Raw genomic sequence first — 11,020 nt, forward strand, 5'->3', positions numbered from 1 at the left:
CGACCGTGACAGGACTCGAACCTGCAATCTTCGGATCCGAAGTCCGACGCCTTATCCGTTGGGCCACACGGTCTATTACGTCAGAAGGTTACCAGGTAGCCAAAATTAATTAAGCTGTTATAATCTGTTATAAATATTGATATTACGAAGCAAAGAAAAAAGGCATACTTCGATTGTGACCAGGATTCATACCTCAAATTTTCGGTTCCTCTACAATATTGCTTGGTAGACAACATAAGCTTAGGTTTTATAATCTGTTATAATTGAGTATTATTCAATTTATTATGTTAATAATTTTAAAATGCAAAAAACAATACTTGCTTATATATTTTTTTTTAAACTTTCACTAAAGTAATTCAAGTTTTGTACTTAAAATTTCACATATTTTATTCCCAAAATTGCAAAAGGACGACCGGTATCCTGGGACACTAACCGCAATGATAAGCAAAAACTGGCAATGTTGCCAAAGGACCAAGAAACGAAACCAGACCGTGGGGGGAAAAGGACACATTTTGAGCCTTTTTTTGGGCGCACGCACACACACTCACACACAGCGAAGCCAGACGGAAGGGCAAACGAAAGTAAAGGAAAGCCAGCCGAAAAAAAAAAAAGATTTTGTACAAAAATAAAAAACCCGGCGAAACGGACCCGAAAAAGGTTGTTGAAGGTTCAACGAACTCTCTCGTCAGCGGCAAATGTAAATAATTTGTGCGTGTCTGTCGGTGTTGGTGTGTATCTGTGTGAGGTCTACGCAATGCCAGACAAACGAAACAGAATAACAAAAACAACATAACAAAATATAAAAAAATTGTATAAAAATCATAACAGAAATATTTATACTCTTTTATATAGACATTATTGTTTTTTTATAATTTTATATTTTTTTAATATTTTTATACGTGCAAAAATTATAAAGATCGTTGAGATAATATCATTAACCCTTGGACTTTGGTCTGGAAGAACATTGGACACGCTCATGATATGAAGCAGTCGTGGCCGAGTGGTTAAGGCGTCTGACTCGAAATCAGATTCCCTCTGGGAGCGTAGGTTCGAATCCTACCGGCTGCGATTAGAAATTATTCTTTTTTAGTTATTTTTATTTTGGAATACTTCTTAGGGAAAAGCTTTTGTTACTTTATTTAGTGTAAGTTGTAAAATTAAGCAAATAAATATAAGTATTTCTTTTCATTTTAAAAAATGCTTCATATACTGCAGTAAAATATTGTGATTATGGTTAATTAATTAATTACAACACCTAAGTTTATCTTAGAAACTTGGCAACCCTCTGACGTAACAGACCGTGTGGCCCAACGGATAAGGCGTCGGACTTCGGATCCGAAGATTGCAGGTTCGAGTCCTGTCACGGTCGATATAAATATCTTTTTAATTCGATTTTATTATTTATTTAATATTCATATCATTTAAAATATATTTACAGAATATATATATATATATTCTCAACCATTTTTATTTTAATAAACAAACATTAAAATAAAAAAAATATATTAAAAAAATTATACACCATTTCGCAGCCGGTAGGATTCGAACCTACGCTCCCAGAGGGAATCTGATTTCGAGTCAGACGCCTTAACCACTCGGCCACGACTGCTGTGTGTTGCTCCACGTGTCCAATCAGCTCCTTAAGATTCTGGCCCCTAAATTCGAATTTTTACTTAATTTATTCTGGTTCTTCTAACTTGATTAAGCAAATATATTTATGAAAAAAGTCTGAATATAAAGAAGCATAAAAGAAGGAGAAAAAATTTATTTCTCTTCGACCGTGACAGGACTCGAACCTGCAATCTTCGGATCCGAAGTCCGACGCCTTATCCATTAGGCCACACGGTCAGTTGGTGTATGGGGAGCTAACAACAAATAAAACATGCGAGAGCTGAGAGAACCCTGGAGTGAGAACAAAACTATAGTGGGCAGTAGTGGGAGCAAGATGGCAAGAGGGAAGGGAGAGCGAAAGAGGGTGGGTTAAGCAGCGCACACAAAATGTAGAAATCCAAAGAACGTGGGTTCGACTCCCACTCAAGGCTAGATATATTTTAATTCTGTTTATTTATTTTTTATTTTTCATGATATTCATTAACTATTTTTAGCTTATTATTCATTTGTAAAATCTATCAGAATGCCCTAATGACTTGTATTTTATAAGGTAACTCTATATATCAGTTCTTAACTTATTAATTAATATATTTATAGCACTTTTGGGAGCAATGTACCTTAAGCTTTGCTATTTGTATTTTTTTTCGTAAGAGTACCAAGTCAGGACAATTGGCCAGCTTATTTACGACCATATTGTGGTAGGTCATGATTATTTTATCAAGACCGAGTTGAAGAAGAAGTTGCTGCAATAAACATTCCGTTGCCCGTGGAAAAACCGAAAGCCACCCACATCCTTTTTTTCTATGGGGGTTGGGGAACGGGGGTCTTAGTCAAGTGTTTTACTTTTTTGGGACTGCTTAAACTTCGTCTCTTTGTGTGTGTGTTGTGTGTGTGTACTGGTTGGATCGATAATTTGTGTCTGCGGCAAACGCATTTTTGGAACTTTTTTTTGTTTGCTTTCCGTCTGCTTTTCAATGAATAATCAGGGAAATTTTTGTGAGGAAAATATATATGTAATAACGTGACAGATTTCAGGGATATATCATAGGAAAGGACCCTAAAAATAGCTTCTATAGGGGGTTACATTATAGGTTTATTTATATGTTGAAAAAGCTGCAAGACGATTTTTCGTAAGCTCTAATTTATAATTATTTTATTTTTTTATAAGCTACTAATACATCCCACAATATTATCATGCTTTTATCTGATAATTTCCTTTCTTGGGAAAGTCCGAAATAATTTCATTCTTTTTCTTTATTTTTTGTTGTTGCTGTGGTGTGGCTGCTGAAGCCGGTTACAATTAAAATTAATTACGAACTATCTAATTACATGGTAATATGCTAATCAGCCTCGTCTCTCCCACTCTCCCTTTCTCTCACCCACTCTCTATCTCGCTCTGTCTTGCCACGCACTTGGCAACAAAGAGAGGGGATTCCCCCTATCTCTGTTTCGAATGCAGTTTGCATGTCGGTTGTTCGTTGCATGTAAAACTTAATGAGATTTCTGCCATGGCCATGACAAAAGCCAAAAATAAAAAAAGGAATAAATAAAAACAAAAACCTACAGACACTAGGATGTTTTTTAATAATAAATATATTTTATACATATTTTTAAACTGCAAAAGAAACGTCTAAGTTAAATTTTTAATATTAAATAGTCATTTCCATTTTGAAAAGCATAGAAAATTAATTTTACAGTATAAAATATTGTTTTGCCTTATTTTACAATAAGAGTTGCAATTAAAAAAATTTTAATAATATCTAAAATCATTTTTGGCTAATTTAACAATAAAATTTAAAAAATAAACAAAGTTTACTAACAAAATACATTAAAATTATCTACAAAAAAATACCCAATTTACTAAAAACCCCCTTAGTTTTTCTTTAACTGAAAAATAGACTTTGGGATGGAGACAAAAGTTCGCTCTGCCGCTTCTTTGGCCAATTATTGGCAGCACTATCAGAGCGCCATAAATCAGCACAGGTGGGCGGGTACAAGGGGGCAGGTGGGCTAGGTAACAACAATGCCTGGGCCAACAAAGAGTCATAAATAAATTTTTGCAACTAATTCTGTCAGCTTCCTTGGTGCCTTGCCCAATGCCACATTGCGTTATTATTGATGGTTGTGGTTACAATGCCGCCTGCTTTTCGGCCTGGTCAAAATCCTGAAAAATCCCCCTCCTTGGTGGGTGGGTTGTACCAACTCTTTCCGCTCCACCGCTCACTAATTCCCCGAATTCATGATTAATGTTTCTTTAAATTTTCTTCACTTCCCTTTCATACACCTTTGCTTAGTTTTCTTAAGTGGAAAAATGAGTTTTCCCTCAAGAAAAATATTCACTTAATGCCAATAAAAAATTGTATTTGTTTAGAAAATATATAATAAAATATAAAGAAAATATTTAAAAAATAAATATTTAATATATAGAAAATAAAGAAGGAAATGAGGGATTATTCTTATACTTATATCGATATTTGTATTGTATTTTTTTATACTTATATCTAAAAATATTTATTCCATTTATTTTCAATTACAAAAATTTTTAAAACATATTTTCCTCCCCTCTGAAAAACTTGGTAAATTATGTAGGAAACTCGAAGCGTATTTCGCTTCAATTGATCTCTGAATATTTGATGGAAACAGTCGAGTAAACAATATGGTAAATGTTGTTTGTATGTAGCTAGGAACTTTGTTAAGGGGTGGCAACCCTGGCTCCATACTGGGCTTTGTTCTTAGCTCTGCCAGGATCCCAATGCTCCTTTACTCCTCCAACCTCTTGTGTGTCCAGTGGCACAAAACCGAAATAAATAATTGATGAAACAGCAAAGCGCACGTAGGGATTTCCAACTACCTCCCCCGTGGTACCTACCCGTATTTTCCCCAAACTGCACTATATATGGCGGCTCCTCTTTCTCCTCTCCCACCGAACACACTGGAGCTCCCTTGGCTTTCGACTGTTTCTCATCCATTTGCAGTTGGGGAAAACTGAAAACCATCTCTGGCCTACGACGCATGATGTTGTGTTGCCCCACACACACAATCACCGCTATATACACCATGTGCAATGGGATATACGTAAATATATATATATATATATATATATATATGCTATATCTGTGTGCGATGCGGTGCGACGTCTAATGGTATATATGTTCCTGTACGTGCGCACTTATCGATTTTCTGCTTGAAAAACGGTAAGCGAATGCGCCCAAAGCGTCGTTGTCGGTTAAGGTTGGTCCGGCCGGTCCCAAAAACCAGGGTAGCCAGGGCCCCCTTCAAATGCAGCAACCCTACACAGAAATTTAAAGACAAAGAATATATATAAAATATATATAAATATACGTAAATTGGTACATTTTCAGTGAAATCAGAAATCTTAATCTTGAGTTTATTTATTAAAGTTTATAGTTGGCAACCCTAGAAGCTTGTTATAATATTTTGTATTATTAATAAATCTTAAAATTCGTTATCTAATAATAAATCAAATTTTATTTATAGAAAAATAATAGATTTTCCCCAAGTGTAATCGCGCTCCCACATGGACGCGCTTCCCTTTTTTGAAAGGGTTGCCAGGGCCACATGCGAAGCAAATGTTCGAGTGTTTCCCTATCAGTGTGTCTGGGTGTGTGTATGGGTGTCTATGTGTGTGGGAGGTGGCAACAATAGGCGTGTTTCGTAGGCGGTCGTCCACTTTTTTGGTCTTCGTCAACGTCAAACTGTTTCAAAGTGAAAAAAATAAATAAAAAATATGGGGTTGTGGGGGGTAAAAAACAAACTAATTTTGGAAATACAATAAATAGAAAAACTGCAACTTGGACAGTAATAGCAAAAATTATAAACAAATCAGGAGAAATAAATTTATGAAAATATTATTATTAAAAACATTTTCTTAAAGATTTTTGAAATTATTCATTGACTTAAAACCTTTAAATAACAGCATTATTTATAATTTAATAATATTTTTTGTATAGAATTTTGTTATAAATTATTTAAAATTACTTTAAAAATTATAAAATAAAACTAAAAGTCTTCTTTAAATCAAACAATTTATTAATTCGTAAACAACCTTGTTAATTTAGGTTTAATAAAAAGCAAACAAAAGCATTACCAGATTGAAATACAGATACTACTTAAATATGTATATATTTATGTACATATAAATGCTCACGAGTGTTTTGTTAACTTAATTCCCGAAAACTTTCTATAGGCTGCCATCGGGGAAAACGAACATGAGAAAGATGGACAGAGCACTGCGGCTATTCATTGGATATGTGCGCACATATCCGTAAATACAACCTTGTGTGAAAGCGCACAAACAGTGCGAGTCATAATTATGTGATTGATAATAAAGAACTTTCAGGCCTGCTCCGGTAATCGTAAAATTTTTTCGATTTCGTTTTGGGCGAAAACGAACCGTTTTCGTTTGCTATCGGATGTTTCGTTTTCTCATCGTTTCTCACTGCTCAAGCAGCTAACTTGTGTTGTTGGTAATAAGCAAACAACGTAAAGTACTGCCTATTATATTTACAATTGCCCTTTTTCTAAGCCAGAAAAAGGCAAAAAATGGTAGAATTAAGCAAATTCAGGCTCCTAAGATGCTGCCACACTTTTCACAGTTTTAATTCCGGTGGTCTCAAATAATTATTTGGTTAATTTGGACCATTTAAGTAATCACATTAAATAGTATTAATTATAAACAACCATTTTGGCGGTCCTTTAAAGTTATTAATGTAATCATTTATATTTTATAAGTATTTTTAACTGGCTGTTTCGTTCCACCAACAGTATGGCAACCTTAGCGATAACTTTTTGCGGTGAACTTATCGACCTATCGCCAAAACGAGAAAACTGGCTGAACACGGCAAAAATGTTGTTGTCAAATCTGAGGTGGGGTCAGATATAAATTATTTTTAAAATAATTACCTGCCAGAATGATCTTATGGTAGTGTGGAATTAACATCAATAGACCACTCAGTAAACTATTTTTATCTTTTTATAAATAAGATCTGATTTCATATAAAAAAAGCCATTTACTTTTCATTCCGGCCAGAAAAAGGTGCCCGTTTTTCAAATCGAAAAAATCTTTCGATTTCGATTACCGGAGCACCAATTTCTCGTTTTCAAAAACGAAAACGAAAAATTCTTGCCGTTTTCGATTACCGGAGCAGGCCTGTTTGATTTAGAAGTTCTTAAATAATAAATTTGTATAATAAAGTTTGCAAATACTCTTGATGTTTGAAATAATATAATACCTTAATACTTAAACAAAAAATAATGAAATAAATTAGTTTAGAGAGCATTTTCAGTGTGACCTTGTTTATTTTTTTTATGAAATTGTACATATTTGTAGCCTACTTTTAAATGTCTTTCTTAAGAGATTTAAAAACTAGGGAAAGGCCTAGAAATCAAACAACCACAACTAATTCTAATTTTAAATTTTAAAAAAAATTTAATTTTAATTTTAAATTTAAACTTCTTTAAAATGATCTTTTCGAATCTAAGAACCATTGCTATTTAATTATTACGCACTGTACAACTATCTCTTTGTCCATGCTTATATGTACCGAATATGTGTGTGTGCGAGAGTGTGTTTGTGTGTTTGGGGCAGACATGCAACGCACTGAAGCACCCACACCCGCCCACTCGTTCCCGCCCAAAAAACACACTCAAATAGAGACAGACATCCCTAGACCTAAGTTGCATGAACTTCAGTTTCGCTTCGCATTTCGGTGCATGGGTGGCGCTTTCAGAGGGGGCGGTGGTGGGTGGTCGGCGGTCGATGGTGCCTACAAGGCGAGTCAAAACAAAAAGGAGGAAAATGGAAACGCACACACAGACACAGGGGGCTTTCTAGGGGATAGACACACGCACACCACATAGACACACACACACATGGACTTTGGCCAAGCCCAAAGGCCTGGGATGCCGCCATTTTACTGCGTCCTGCACAGCACAGCTCAACTCGGTACACACACAACCCCCAGAAATTCGCAGCCCCCTTGCACATTCGTGCTGCAGGTGCGCCGCCATGAAAAGTAGCCAGGCTGCTGGCAGGAGGGTTTTGTAGGTGGTGGTGGGGGGTTGTCGGGTGCGGTGGATATATCTCCTGGTCCAAAGAGTTGATTGCGAGCTCGGCAGAAAATTTCCGACCTATCGCATGCAGTATCCTCGTTGCGTTTGCAATGCCACCCAACTCCCTGAAAAAAGAAAATAACAAAAAAAAAAAAAAAAAAGGAAAAATCCTCCCACTGCATGCGTGTGTGCTTAAGCTTGGTCCTTTCCCCCCTTTGCTTCACCCCTGGCAATAGACCATGAAGAGATACATATATCCAGTGATGGGAAAGGTAACCATTGTTTAGGCCAGAATCTATTGACAAATGGTTATCGGAGCTCTTTAAGCGTCTAAGGATTTCATAAAATTAGGCACAATGTCCCTTGTACCTTGAAAATAATTAAAAGTACCTTAATATTTGGAAAGCTTATAAACTACCGTATATTGATATTTTTGAGTATATTAAATACCTTTATTAAAATCTTAGAATTTATTAAAAATGATCAACAATCAAATTAAATTTATAAATTATACACAAGTACCTAAAAATATGAATAGTACCTTGGATATAAGTTTTCATTGTACAAATCATTTAATTGTACCCAAGTACCTAAAAATGTAAATAGTACGTAAGATTATGATAAACTATTGTACATTAAAATTCGTGAGCAAATACCAAAATATTAAAATACCCTTGGATTAAGCCCCAAGAATTTATATTAAAATAATTAATAATCAAAATAAAATTATTCAATTGTACCTAAGTACCTAGAAAATACCAAAAATTATAAGAAATTAGTCAAATATTAAACGACCTACCAAATATGTAGGATACACCTAACAAGCTTAAATCCCATCACTATATTATAGTATGGCGCACAGAGAGAGCTCATCCTGACCGAAGCCTGGTTTTTCCTTTAACGTATTTTTCCATTTTATTTTAGAGAGGTGGGGGGGTGGCACAGAAATTCCTTGCTGCGATATCAATTAAGGATACAGCTCACTCACACACACGGACCCCGGGTACCTCCTCTTGATCCTTTATTTTTGAGGATTTTTCGGTGGCCATAGGCAGACACACAGAGACCAAAGTCCACTCCAGTCCTGGCCAGTCCCCGGTCCTGTCCAGTTGCTTCCCCCCCACCCCTCCACCCACCGGAAAAAGGGGGTAAAAAACATCATCTAAGCCCGAAACTTTGTTCAATGCTGCAATGGACAGAAGACCGACCCGAAAAAAAAGAAGGGAGACCAGACAGAGAGAGGGATACAGAGAGTGGGACAGAGCTAGTGCACACACAGAGTTGCATGTGCGTGTGTCTGCGCTGCCTGCTGCGTCCTGTGTGTGTTGGCCCTAATGGAAATTGGTTTTATGCATGTTGGCTTTTGTTTATTTTTACAATTTTGATGATGTTTTGCTGAATGCGATGCGAGTGGCAGTTTCCTCTCACTCTCACTCTTACTCTTGCTGCCCATCTATCTATCTCTTTCTGGGTGTATGTGTGTGTGCTGGTCTTTTTGGAAGCTAACTGTACTTCCGGACATTGCATTACGTTAGGTAGCACATGTGTGTGTGTGTTTCTTTTCGGGGCTAGGCTGTACGCCCTTTTTCGATTAGCTTTCAAACAAAAATGGCGCATTCAGTTGGTGTGTGTGAGACAGAGATAGAGAGAGAGGGAGAAAGGTAACACTAGCGACCCTTTGGGGTTGACTGTACCCCGAAAAAAAATATATAAAAAGAAAGCCAAGTTGCACAAAAAACTGCAAAACAATTTTAAAACCTAAAAGAAAATATAGGAATTCCCAGGCTACGTTAGGTACTAATTGAGATTAAGCATTAGGGTACTTTGAAAGCATTAAAAAAAGAAAAACAGTACAATTTCTTCTCGTGCTTTCTTGCTTAGTTACCAGAATGAGCTATTCTTTTACTAAAATACTACTAAAATCATCATACTGGACTACTCTTTCTTCTATTATTATTTTTTTTAATATTTTATTATTTATCTATTTATTATTTATTTGTTATTTATTTATTGTTTATTTACTATTTATTTATTAATTGATTTATTTATTATTCAGAAATATCAAAAAACTTTAAAAATCTTATATTAAAGGTCTTTATATTTTTTTTTATTTATTATTATTTTTAATTTCTTAAAAATGTTGACAAACTTAGAAAAATGTTAAAGCAAGATTTCCGAGCTATTTTCTTGATAATAATGTTCAAAAAGCTAGATAGTTAATAAAAAAAAACGTCAAGCAAGTCGGAAAACTAGTAACGATTAATAGCACCCAAATTTTTTCCTATTCGTTACCCCTAATTTCCTTTCTTTTGCCTTCATATATTCCCTCAATTACTACCCCATCCTAACCCACTTTACAGCCTTATTTTTCACTATTTTCCACCCACTGCCCGCCCACCTTCTGCAACGCTTTCCCTATCTTTTGTCTGGCACACACAATGAAGCTGCCGATAAAAATCCTCAACACACACACAAACACACTTTTTGCATATGCGTTTTTCTCTGTAATTCACTGAATTTCCTCCAAGACCACCCACTACTAAAAAAAAAATAAAGAACACAACACCGGCAGCAAAAATTATAACGAAAAGAAAAAAGAAGTAAAGCGGAAAAAACAGATGGAAAAATTCCTTTAGGTTCGACATTTGGTCAGAGGGGCCTCGAAATCGCCAGTTCCAGGATATACACATATATATCTATACATAGGGTATAGCCGAGCGAAGAGCACCCAATCAAAGGCGGGAAAAAAGGTCTCCGGTTCGGTTTTTTCGGGGGGAGTGGCCAAAGCACACACAGGCACACATAGAAAATAAAAAAAATAAAAAAGAAAATACTAAAACCCGGAAAATAGAGACGAACTGAAAAACATTTTTTCCCCCCTTTGGGTCCAAGTGGACAGGGGCCAGCATAGGGTTAAGCTGGACTTAGAGGGAGGCCTGGGCGCCAAGGGAGACAAAAATATATCCCAAAGCCCCAACCGAATGATTGACAACTGCCAGCGTTGTTGGAAAGGTAAACACAATAAGTTCTCCTTTTAAATTTTACCAGATTTATCTGAAGCACATTTAAGGGTTAAATTAATTTTTATTTAAATTTAAAATAAATTAAATTTTTGTTCAAAAATACATTTGAAACGAAACAAGCGTAGATCTTGGGTTTAAAAAGCTATTTGGTTGGTTTTTCAGTCCTCATCAGTAACCCAGCTTAGAACCAGTTGAGAATTCTAGTGCCACTCCAACCAGTTGGGAATTGTCAGCCAACTCAAGTAAAGCCCCCCCCCCCCTATCTCTCTCTCTCTCTCTCTCCCTCTCCCCCCAAATAATAATGACCATTAATA

General features: G+C 35.8%; 5 non-coding genes across 5 annotated transcripts; 2 read left to right on the forward strand and 3 right to left on the reverse strand.

The window, feature by feature from the left end:
* TRNAR-UCG (transfer RNA arginine (anticodon UCG)) lies at positions 1-73 on the reverse strand. The gene has a single exon. It is a non-coding gene; the product is annotated as a tRNA-Arg (tRNA).
* A 913-nt stretch (positions 74-986) lies between these two features.
* On the forward strand, positions 987-1,068 carry TRNAS-CGA (transfer RNA serine (anticodon CGA)). The gene has a single exon. It is a non-coding gene; the product is annotated as a tRNA-Ser (tRNA).
* Positions 1,069-1,296: 228 nt separating this feature from the next.
* On the forward strand, positions 1,297-1,369 carry TRNAR-UCG (transfer RNA arginine (anticodon UCG)). The gene has a single exon. It is a non-coding gene; the product is annotated as a tRNA-Arg (tRNA).
* A 158-nt stretch (positions 1,370-1,527) lies between these two features.
* TRNAS-CGA (transfer RNA serine (anticodon CGA)) lies at positions 1,528-1,609 on the reverse strand. Its single transcript has one exon. It is a non-coding gene; the product is annotated as a tRNA-Ser (tRNA).
* Positions 1,610-1,775: 166 nt separating this feature from the next.
* Positions 1,776-1,848, reverse strand: TRNAR-UCG (transfer RNA arginine (anticodon UCG)). The gene has a single exon. It is a non-coding gene; the product is annotated as a tRNA-Arg (tRNA).
* Positions 1,849-11,020: the final 9,172 nt, after the last annotated feature.

This window comes from Drosophila kikkawai, chromosome X (assembly GCF_030179895.1).
Source record: "Drosophila kikkawai strain 14028-0561.14 chromosome X, DkikHiC1v2, whole genome shotgun sequence".
NCBI classification, from domain to species: domain Eukaryota; kingdom Metazoa; phylum Arthropoda; class Insecta; order Diptera; family Drosophilidae; genus Drosophila; species Drosophila kikkawai.